The sequence below is a fragment of the Lepus europaeus genome, chromosome 12 (genome assembly GCF_033115175.1).
Source record: "Lepus europaeus isolate LE1 chromosome 12, mLepTim1.pri, whole genome shotgun sequence".
NCBI lineage: Eukaryota > Metazoa > Chordata > Mammalia > Lagomorpha > Leporidae > Lepus > Lepus europaeus.
Genome location: NC_084838.1, coordinates 6,211,502 through 6,223,204, shown reverse-complemented (window position 1 = coordinate 6,223,204; position 11,703 = coordinate 6,211,502).

Here is an 11,703-nt window from a genome sequence, read left to right as displayed (position 1 = left end):
GAGAGCAGGGGAAAGCAACATAGCAAGGTGTATCAGGGTAGGGACATCCGTAAGACGATGGGCACCTCTCCAGACAGGACCTGAGAGCGTGCACAGTGCACATTTAGGCTGGGGCTTCTGAGGGGGTGGGTCTGGCCTTCCCTCCCCCTCTCCTTCTCCTCCTGGAACAAAGGACTTGTTGGTGTAAATACGAAAACTTCCTTTGAGTTTTTCCCCCTGCAGTTATCAGACAGGGAAAGCCTGGCTGGCGTTGCCTCGTCTTAGAGGAAGAGGAAGGATGGTTATCAGGCCAGGTAGAAGGGGCGGGACCCCCCAGAAGGTCATCAGGATCTGGGCGGGATGTTTGAAGTGCAGATGCTGGGCTGCACCTGGAAGGTTCTCGGGATGACTTTGAGATACAGATGCTGGACGGCTGTAGATGTCAATTCCTTAGGCCCTTGTCACACACACATGAGCTCATTCCTGACTTCCTACCTAACATTCCCTCCTCAAGAGAGAAATACCCATAATTCTTTTTGGGATAAATGGATGGAGTTCCACCTTCTGTAGCTACTTTGAATTGACACATGGGCATAGAGATGGATATGGGTATTTCCTCTTGCTATCTGTCCTATGGTGTGTGACCGTGGCCTTGGAAAGACTGTCCTGCTAGGTACAGGGGGCTGCTCAGGTCGTCCAATGGAATGGCTGTTTGCCTTGTCTGACGACCATTTGAAGTTCGACAGCTCTTATTCTGTTAGAGAGTAAACAACAAGGGCGTTAAAACACACGGTCCAAAGAGAAGCAGCGAGATTACAGAAGTTACAGGGCCATGGAGAGGACATAGCCAGGATTTCCATGACCAGATGTCAGGCCAGAAATCCCAGCCCTGCTTGGCCTGGTCCTGGAGCTGTTTGGCTTTGTCCAGGAAAGTACGAATTTGGGTTTCCACCTGTCCAGTCTGATGGACCCGGAAACAACATTCTTCCTGGAGCATGGCACAGACACCTCTCTGAGCAGCAGTTAGCATGTCCAGTGCTCGTCTGTTTTGGAGAACAGCTGCAGCCAAAGAGTTGATCTGATTTTGGAGAGTGACAAGAGAGAGCGGCTACTATTTGGGTGTTAAACCAGCCATTTGTGGCCGGCACCGCGGCTCACAGGCTAATCCTCCACGTGCAGCTGGCACCCTGGGTTGTAGTCCCGGTTGGGGGCCGGATTCTGTCCTGGTTGCTCCTCTTCCAGGCCAGCTCTCTGCTGTGGCCTGGGAGGGCAGTGGAGGATGGCCCAGGTGCTTGGGCCCTGCACCCACATGGGAGACCAGGAGGAGGCGCCTGGCTCCTGGCTTCGGATCAGCGCAGTGCACCAGCCGTGGCTGCCATTTGGAGGGTGAACCAACGGCAAAGGAAGACCTTTGTCTCTGTCTCTCTCTCTCTCACTATCTAACTCTGCCTGTCAAAAAAAAAAAAAAAAAAAAAAAAAGACCAGCCAGTTTGGAGGAGAGGCTATGATTCATATAACTTGCTGATCCTGCCCCTGTTGTGCCTGTAGCAACTCCTGCCACTCTAGCCACCACGCTGATCCCTACCAGGACAGGGATCAGAGGATCAGAGGGGGAATTCTCTTGGAGAGTCGAGAAGTAGCATGTAAGGGAATCGGTATGGGGGCTGAACGTTAGCAACAGATAGAGTAGACAGGACATAGGCCAGGGTACAGAGCCCTGTCCAGTTAGAAGGTCAGCATTGGTAAGCAAGAGTCCCACAGACAAAGTATCCCCGCTGTGGGAGGGAGGCATCCAGAGAGCTGGTGTACACTAAGTTGGGAAGTTTCAGTAACGGAGTTTGAAGAAGTACGTGGTAGCAAAGGAAGCTGCAGTTAGTGCACTAAGACATGGGGTGTTGTTGTGGGAAGTACTGCTCGTCCGATCTTCCCAGAGCATTACCCGTCTAGTGGTGTCGATGTGAGTCCGGGCCAACTTGCCATCCTCAAGAGTGAGGGAGCAATTACCTATGCCTGTGCTGCCCCCATTAGAATCGGCCATTGGAGCAAAACTTTTCCATGACACAGGCCTCCCTGGTAGAAGCCCCTGTGTAGTGGAGCCGCTGTGCCACAGATATGTTTGGAGGAGAGAAGAGCAAGGGGGCTTGAGTGAGAGTGCCCGATCCTTGGGATCTTGGTGTGCACTGTTACAAAAAGAGCTATTTAGGGACCCCACAGAGTGTTCCTGTGGGAACTCAGGAGAGCTGAGGCAAAGGGGGGCTTTTGCCCTTGGTGTCCCTTCGTATAGATAGGTCCTATAACAGGGAGTGAGAGGCTGTCTTTTCTAACTGATGTGTGAACACCCTGACGCCCACTAGAAGTTGAGTAGTACATAAATCCTTCCGTAAAGCCCATCCCCTTAGAGAGGTTGGCCATGCTTCCCCGGAGGAGCCCTGTGTCTCCAGGCAAATCCAGCAGGAGCAGCCATAGGAAGAGTTGGCCAATAACTGAACTGCAGCCTGGAGTGGCCTACTGAAGGGCGAGGCATCAGTTAGGGTACAGGTGGGAGGCATGCCAGGAGGAAGAAAGCAAGCTCTGGGAGGGCATCTTTACTTCTCTGGGCTCCTTGTAAGAGTAGGCGCAAATCTTCCAGAGGCTCCGCTGATCAGGTTTCTTTAGGTTCAGGATCCTGCTGGTCTTCAGGGCAGTACGGCTTCAGCCTGGTTTGGTGGCTCCAGCTGGGGAAGCCAAGCACCTTGATTGCTGGTTCCAGAGCTCTGGTTAAGGCGATCAATCCTGCTCACTGAGCAGAAGGTCCTGGGGGCAGAGCACGAGCTGCAGTGACGTGCCGTGCAGTGACTATTGCATACCCTGAGAAGTGGGTCCCGTCCCGGACAAGGCTGCTTCCGTCTGTGAACCAAACCTCATCTGCGTTAGTCAGGGGGCTGTCTTTTAGGTCCCTTCTGCTGGCGGGGATCAAGTCTCTAGTCTCAGGGCTGGAGTGGAGGGGACCACTTTCCCCTGGAACTGGCATTAAGGGAGCTGGGTTTACGGTGGAGCAATGCATTAATTTTACCTGAGGGTTTTCTAGAAGGAGGACCTGATATTTTAGTATTCTACTATCTGTGAGCCAGTGAGAGCCCTTTTGCTCTAATAGAGAATTTATTTGATGTGAGGTAGAAAGGGCGATATCTTGTCCCAATGTAATTTTAGACGCCTCCTCTGTCAGCAAGGCAGCTACTGCTATTATCCTTAGGCAGTGAGGCCATCCCTGTGCCACCATGTCTAAGGTTTTAGAAGAGTAGCCCACAGGTTGCTTAACAGGTCCCAGATCCTGAGTTAACCCTCCTAAGGCGACTCCTTGCCTCCCAGTGACGTACAGCTGGGAGGGTTTCTCTGGGCTTGGCAGTCCTAGTGCAGGGGCTTTAGTCATAGCATCCTTTAGCTGAGCAGAGGCTGTGGTTTGCTCTTTCTCCCAGAGAAGGGGCCTTGTTCTGGGCTGTCTTTGAGGGCCTGGTAGAGAGGCCTTGCTACTTCTCCGTATTTTGGAATCCATAGCCGGCAGTACCCAGTCAGTCCGAGGAATGCTCGGAGTTGCCTTCAAGTGGTGGGGAGGGGTTTGCTGTGTGGCCTGCATTCTCTCTGGGGCTAGTCTCCTCTCCCAGGAGTGAGGATGAGCCCTAAATAGTTCACTTCCTGGTGGACTAGCTGTACCTTTTTTCCTCTGGATATCTAGTAGTCAATTTTACTAGGAAGTTAAGCCAATGTACAAGACTAGAGTCTCAGGCTGGGACTCTAGTCCCATTTAACTTTGGATTATTGTGCACCCCCCTCAAGAATGGCCCTTTAAGTCCTCAGTGAGGATCTGTCCAGATAGGTGCGGGACTGTCTACGTTAGCTGTTACTGAAAGCCCTGTATTTTTGGAACTGGCGGGAAGGGCTTGCTAAGCTTCATACTATTGGATAGACTTTGAAGGCCTGGCTGGGTGTGGGAGGCCCAGACCTATCCATGGGTGCTGGAAGAGAATTGCAAGAGATGCGAATCTCCTTTCAGGGAGGCACCTGTTGACTTGTTACGTGGCTGGACTAGGAGGAGAGCTGAATAGGAGGCTGGTACAAATAGGCAACTTGCGTTTCACTGACCCTAGACCATCCCCTCAACAGCAGTGGCTGGAGCTGGAAGCTGGGCAGAGGCTGGGCAGAGCCAAAGGCTTTTTAGCTCGGGGGCCACAGGGTCTGCGGTTCTGAACCAGGAGTCCGTCAATACCCAGGGCTTTTCTGTGTCCAGGGGCCTTGCTCTTGGCAGAGCTGGCAGAAGCCGGTTTCTGTCGTGACAGCTGCTTGCCCAATGCCCTGGCTCCTTATACCGGAAACAGGTGCCATTTGGGGTGCACTGGCCTTGCTGGGTCTCCTTGACGGCAGATCACCATGCAAAGCAGCTATTGATTGGCCTGTTGCCTATCCTTACATGGCTCCTGCTGCTAGCTTGCTCCTCGTTCTCCTGGTCTCTAATAAAGTCGACCATGGAGGCAGGCTCTATGATGTCAGTCAAGGGGGTGCTCAACCCAACCCTGATTTCTGAAGATTTCTTCAATGTCATCAGGGTGAGCTGGAAAGCTCTGGTCATGGGTAAATTGACACTTAAGTATTTCCTGTGAGTAAAACCATGCGCGTGAAAAGTAAGACCGTTTAGGTAAGGTCAAACGTGGTGACCTCTCTCTATATTTTGAGTTCATCAGAACAACTTTTTATCTTCCCCTCAATTTGGTTGAAAAGGGGCGTTCTGCCCATTTACCGTGTACACAGAGAAATCAATCTAGCTGGAACATTACTTTACAGTTTAACCTCTCATCATTTGGCTATGCTGTTTGGTCCTCTATGCTGTGGCCAGGCATTATTACAGAAAAGGTCAGTCGTCCCTTAAATGAGGTCTGGGGATCAAATCATACATCACAGTGGAGAGTCCTGCAGAACAGTAGCAACTTCCCTTCTGGAAGAGAAAAGAGGAGAAGTGAGGCAGCGAGGCGGGTCTCTGGTTGCTTAGCCTGACTTCCTGGGCTTTCAGATTTAACCGGCGTTTAACCAGTGCTTACTGCGTAGCCTGACTCAGAGGAGAAGTGGCCGACGTCTCTGCCATCCTTTGGCTTCCGGATATTGACCGTGTAGCCAGTGGGGTATAGGCCTGGGTTGCCGGGTTTAACTAGTCTTTCCGTGTAACCCATAAGTTTAAGTTTTTGGTCTTCCGGGTTTTCACCATGTAGCCTGTGGACACTAGAGCTCTCTTGGGCTCCTGGAACCCAGTTCTCTAGTATCTGCCGCATAACCATCTCCAATCGTCTCCAAGTCTCTTGTGGAACACTTTCTCCCTTTTGGCTAGACCTCCATTTGGTCCACATTTGAACCAGCAATGCCTGGTTGTTCAGCGTTAGCTGGATGGAGACTTTGTCAGTGCCTCTTTAAATGATCTGGCTTCTTAGCCAGAGCCTGGAGTAGCTGGAAAGAAACACGCTTATAACTGAAGTTGAGCATCATTTCACATCTTGGCACCACTTTTCATCTAAACAGCCCAACTGGTTATTTATCTCTGCAAGATGAGAGATATCTCTTTTGACATCTCCAGGGGCCCTCTGGAGATATCAAAAGTCCAGAGAATTTATAACTTTGATTTTCAGAAAGTCTGTTAAAGGTGCCAGGAGAACTTAGAGAGTATCTGGTCAAAATAGAATTCCTTAACATCCTGAAATGATATCCATCCATTTAGTCAGGGCGATTTTAACACTTTTAGACCAGATCTAATCATAATGATATTTAAAATAACTTAAACATTTTTTTTTTGGACAGGCAGAGTTAGACAGTGAGAGAGAGAGAGAAAGGTCGTCCTTGCGTTGGTTCACCCCCAAATGGCTGTAGCTATGGCCAGCACCCTGCGGCCAGCGTGCTGTGCCTATCCGAAGCCAGGAGCCAGGTTCTTCCTCCCAATCTCCCATGCAAATGCAGGGCCCAACCACTTAGGCCATCCTCCACTGCCTTCCTGGGCCAGAGCAGAGAGCTGGACTGGAAGAGGAGCAACCAGGACAGAACTGGCACCCCAACCGGGACTAGAACACAGAGTGCCAGTGCCTCAGGTGGAGGATTAGCCTAGTGAGCCATGGTGCCGGCCAATAACTTAAACTTTTAAGACTTAATGCTCTTTTTTTTTTTTTTTTTTGACAGCAGAGTGGACAGTGAGAGAGAGAGACAGAGAGAAAGGTCTTCCTTTTTGCCGTTGGTTCACCCTCCAATGGCCGCCGCGGCTGGCGCGCTGCGGCCAGCGCACCACGCTGGTCCGATGGCAGGAGCCAGGTGCTTCTCCTGGTCTCCCATTGGGTGCAGGGCCCAAGCACTTGGGCCATCCTCCACTACACTCCCTGGCCATAGCAGAGAGCTGGCCTGGAAGAGGGGCAACCGGGACAGAATCGGTGCCCCGACCGGGACTAGAACCCGGTGTGCCGGCGCCGCAAGGCAGAGGATTAGCCTGTTGAGCCACGGCGCCGGCCAAGACTTAATGCTTTTCAACAATCTGAACTTAACAGAGACAGTCAAGTACACACTAGATTACATCAGCAGAATGCAAATTCTTTGTCTCTTGTTGTTGAATAAACCAGAAATAAAAAAAACCTTGAACATAAGAATTAGCACACCAAATCACCGCATAACTTGGAACAATTTACCAGAGTCAAAAAAGAGCTTTTAGGACCTAGAAATGGCAGAGAGTAGCCAATTAAATAGACACTGTTAAAAGGAGACGTTGCAGTTTTTACAAAAGCAGATTTTAAGATTTATGATCGAGACCATTTCCAGATATTTACTAACATATTAATACTCATTTTTTAAAAAACTTCGTCATAACAGAAGATAGGACTTCAATTTTAGGTCAGTGGAACTTTGGCATTAACACTCAACTTGTAGAAAACTCTGTAAACAATATTTTAAAATCATAAACTTTGTGACTTGCTCACACTTTCTGAAACTTACACCTGCAGTTACTCTTACAAAGTCCTGAATTGTCCTGTATGGACCACCTATGAGAATACATGCTGACAACTCAGATAGTCTCCCCTACAGCATTTAAGATGTTAAAAGTACACACAATACATTTTCCCATGTTTACTTAGCAACAATGCCTAGATGACTTAAGACACTGAGATAGTAATGAATACCACACCATTATCTGAATTATTGTTAAGGTCAACATTACATTTCCATGCTTTTAAGTAACTAATAAGGATAACACCTCCTGATAGCAAACATGGACATGTTTACAAATTTGCATGTTCACAACTGTGAAAAGATCTTCATCTTTAAAGGAAACAAGTTTAAAGCAAATCAAAGACAGTAAAACTGAGTGAACTGGAGGGCGTTCAGATTAAACCAATTTTCTGAACCAATCTGTAGTTGCTGACTTTAGTTAACAACATAACGGCTTGTATGCACAGAATTCACTCTTATTTTTATAAAACCACTCTAACATGAACACAATGTAGGTCTGACTTAATTTATAACCTTTTGATGTGCTTTCCATAATCTGAATTAATCAAACAGCTATTAATTTTACAAATTTAGAGTCTCATTCTTTGAGAGTTCCAGGGATCTGACTGGAAGCCTCAACGTCAGAAGACTCGCTTAGAACTTAAAACTGCCAAAGTCAGACGATTTGGCCAAAAGACACATTTAACCTGAGCAGTTTTACCAAGGCTGTGGGCTAGATCTGATCAGAGTTAAGGGAATCACTCAAGCATTAAAAACTGACAAGTAACGTAAACAACTTTGCCTAGCAGTTTCTCCAACAAGACTCAGTACTGGCAACAGAAAAACACGAAACCTGCAAGACACGTGAAAGCTCTCATCAGCTAAGTTAGCTACAGCAGAGCGGAAAGCTGACCATCCACGTGGGAACCCATTGCTTAGGGCAGTGAAACACATCTCGAACAAAGAGGCAGAGAATGAGAGACTCCTGTGGGCTGAAGGAAAAGTTTCCATTCACTGCAAAGAGAAAAGCCCATCCATCGGGTTGGAAAGTGTGGCGGAATGAGAAGGCCATGGCATCCATGATGGCCACTGGCAAGCGAGAGTCAGTTACTCAGCAGTGGCTTCGGAAACCCCCTGGGAAACCACCTGGCAACAGAGCCTGCCTGGCAATGGGCTGTGATTGGTTAGGGCATAGACCTCCCCTTGACAGGATTGGCTGCCTCAGCTATATAAGCTGCTGCACCAACTGAAATAAACGAGTCTGCAGGCTGCTGCCTCTGGCCTGCTTTCACCAACTCCCGGGGTCTGTGTGGTGACTCCGTGCCTCCTGCCCCCACCACGCTCCTCCTCTCAGAACGAATCCACAGCAACAGGAAAGATTTAATGGATTAAGGTTTCTTGCTCCCTTAGGTGGGGAAACCTGCAAGGCCAGCCACAGCCAAAGGCCTTTCCCCTCCCCTGCAGCGGGTATTGAATTGGAAATGGAGGGAGGGAAAAAGCAACCCTGGAGAGGCTCATCTCTCCCCAGAGATACCTGGCTGTGCCTGCGTGGGTGCAGCAGGCCACGTGGACTGGAAGAGAGCACAGGGAGAGGCCGTAGTACCTCATTGACAGGGAAGACTGCGCACGCCTGGGCCTAGCAGGACTGGCCGTGAGGTTGGGTAGGCATGCTGTTTCACTGAGTGCTGGGAACCTCCTATCGCTCATGACTGCCAATATCTCTAGTTGTCCAAGTTTACCTGGAGGTCCAATATTGGCCTCGACTGAAGCTAAGCCCCGCTGGCGTAGCACCGTCCCTCCAAGAGAGAGGCAAGGTCCTGGGGTCGCAGTCCAGCTGCCAGGAAGCCAGAGCGAGCTCGGAGGGCCTCCAGGCTCTCAGCCAACTGCCCTTCCTAGTTGTCCTCCCGTTCCTTACTATCCCTCTGGAGTTTCAGCTGTGGCTAAGCCGTGGCCTGTTGGGGACTCAGCATTCTCAGAGAGCTGTGGGGTGCCGGACGATTAACGATCGTCCCCTGTCCCGCTTGAGGAAGGAATACTGAACTCCGATGCTTTCTTAAAATCCCTTTGTGGTTACCAGAAGTGTTACCAAAGAAGCAAGGTCCTTGTCTTCGCCCAAGAAAGAATTCAGGCGTGGCCGGCGCCGTGGCTTAACAGGCTAATCCTCCGCCTTGCGGCGCTGGCACACCAGGTTCTAGTCCCGGTTGGGGCGCCGGAGTCTATCCCGGTTGCCCCTCTTCCAGGCCAGCTCTCTGCTATGGCCTGGGAAGGCAGTGGAGGATGGCCCAAGTGCTTGGGCCCTGCAGCTGCATGGGAGACTAGGAGAAGCACCTGGCTCCTGCCATCGGATCAGCGAGATGCGCCGGCCACAGTGGCCATTGGATGGTGAACCAACAGCAAAAAGGAAGACCTTTCTCTCTGTCTCTCTCACTATCCACTCTGCCTGTCAAAAACAAAAAACAACAGGCGTGAGACAGCAGGGGAAAGCAACATAGCAAGGTGTATCAGGGTAGGGACATCCGTAAGACGGATGGGCACCTCTCCAAACAGGACCTGAGAGCGTGCACAGTGCACATTTAGGCTGGGGCTTCTGAGGGGGTGGGTCTGGCCTTCCCTCCCCCTCTCCTTCTCCTCCTCCTGGAAAAAAGGACTTGTTGGTGTAAATATGAAAACTTCCTTTGAGTTTTTCCCCCTGCAGTTATCAGACAGGGAAAGCCTGGCTGGCGTTGCCTCGTCTTAGAGGAAGAGGAAGGATGGTTATCAGGCCAGGTAGAAGGGGCGGGACCCCCCAGAAGGTCATCAGGATCTGGGCGGGATGTTTGAAGTGCAGATGCTGGGCTGCACCTGGAAGGTTCTTGGGATGACTTTGAGATACAGATGCTGGACGGCTGTAGATGTCAATTCCTTAGGCCCTTGTCACACACACATGAGCTCATTCCTGACTTCCTAACAAGGGTGCAGCGCTCCCTGACACCATGAGTGTGTCTGAGAACCCGCCCCTGAGGGTGACTGCCCACGAGCCGTGAGAGTGCCTGTGCCCCCAGCTGTGAGGGTGGCTGCGGACCCCAAACCCGTGTGAGTGCCAGCGTGTCCCAACAAATGAGGGTGCCTGCGTACCCCTACCCCATGAAGGTGCCAGTGCCCCCCAACCTGTGAGGGTGGCTGCAGACCCAACCCACTGTGAATGCCTTTGCCCCTGACCGTGAGCATTTCTGAGCCCACCCAACCAGGGGAGAATGTCTGCATTCCCACCACCACCACTGTGGCAGTCGCAGCTGCCCCCAGCCTCCCCCACCCCAACCGTAGCCCATAGGTGGGCCTTCTTCAGTCTTCCCGGGCACACCAAGCTCCGGGAGGTCCCCGCGCTGTCTCTCAGAATCACTCTCAGCTCTGAGGAGCGTCAGCCACGGTTAGGTGCAGCCACTCTGCCTGCCGCATGACTGTGTCTGCCCCGCTGTGCCAGCCGCACGCTGGGGGGCGCCCCTGGGGCCTCAGGGCCAGGCCCCTCCCTCTCCGCACTGCAGCTCCGGCCTCCCTCTGTCCTGTTTCTGTCCTTGCGCCAGCTGGCTCTCTCCTCTCCCTTCCCAGCCAGCCTCGGGACTCAGTGCCGCTGCCCAGGGCCCCCGGGGCTGAGCCTGGGGGTTCAAGGGACAGGCTCCGCACCCAAGCTGGCAGACGTGGGTGCCTCTGAGCTGTCAGAGAGCCCAGGGAGCTAGCTTGTGGTGGATGGTGTAGGGGCTGGGAACGTGGAGGGTGTTGTCCTGGGACAGCCAGAGGCCTTTGACCTTCTCCTGGACGTGCCACACCCACCCCATCGGAGCTGTGCTGCTGGGGGCAGGGGGCAGCGGGGTATGCAGCCCCCCGGCCTGAGAGCTCCAGTACAGGCCAGGGGTGACAGGTCGTGGGTCACCTCGTCCCTTGGGTGTGCAGTTAGCAGTGGCCGGTGCGGGGGAAGCCTCCGGTTGCTTGATGACCTCAAAGCCTGAATGATGACTTCTGCACCCATCAGCCCAGGCTAGGCAGGGACACCCAGCCTCCTGCCTCCCCCCTGGGCGTTGTCACTGCTGCTACTGGCTGAGGCAGGGTCATGAAGCCCCGTAGCCAGGGCAGGTCAGCTACTCGCAGTTCCCCTGGCCGGGCCGCACAGCTGCCCAGGGCCCCACCTGCCACTCCTCCCTGCCTCTGACTCTCCCTCTTCTGCTTTCCCCAGCAGGAAGGGCCCCGCCTCGCCTACACGACCTGCAGCCCCCCGACCAGCCGAGGCTCCCCTCTTAGATTTATGAGTCTGTGGCCACTGGCATCTGGCCGCCTGCCCGCCCTGCCTCCCCAGGGTCCCCTCAGGGGACGCCTGGGCTTTTTGAGCGCCCACAGGGGCCTCCGGTGCCCCCTCCAGCCATCTGTTTTAGCTCTGCGCTCCTGGTTCGAGCAGTGTTCTTCCTCCTCACTTTCTCCATCAGGCCTGCTGGCCGCCACGGGGGCCTCCCGAGGCCAGTGCTGGCCCTGGCCAGTGGACGCACAGCAGGGCCATCAGGGAGGAGGGAAGCCCGAGAGGGCCAGGCAGTGTCAGGACTGGGGCTGTGCTGCCTGGGTGCTGTGTGAGAGGTGGCATGAGTGCAGGGGAGGCCCTCCCCAGCCTCCACCCCGACTCCCCGGAAGCCCTGGTCACCCACTCCAGCTCCTCCCCCCATCTTCGGTCCCCTGCCTGTCCATCACCTTTCCCAGAAAGCTCACCCACATACCCAC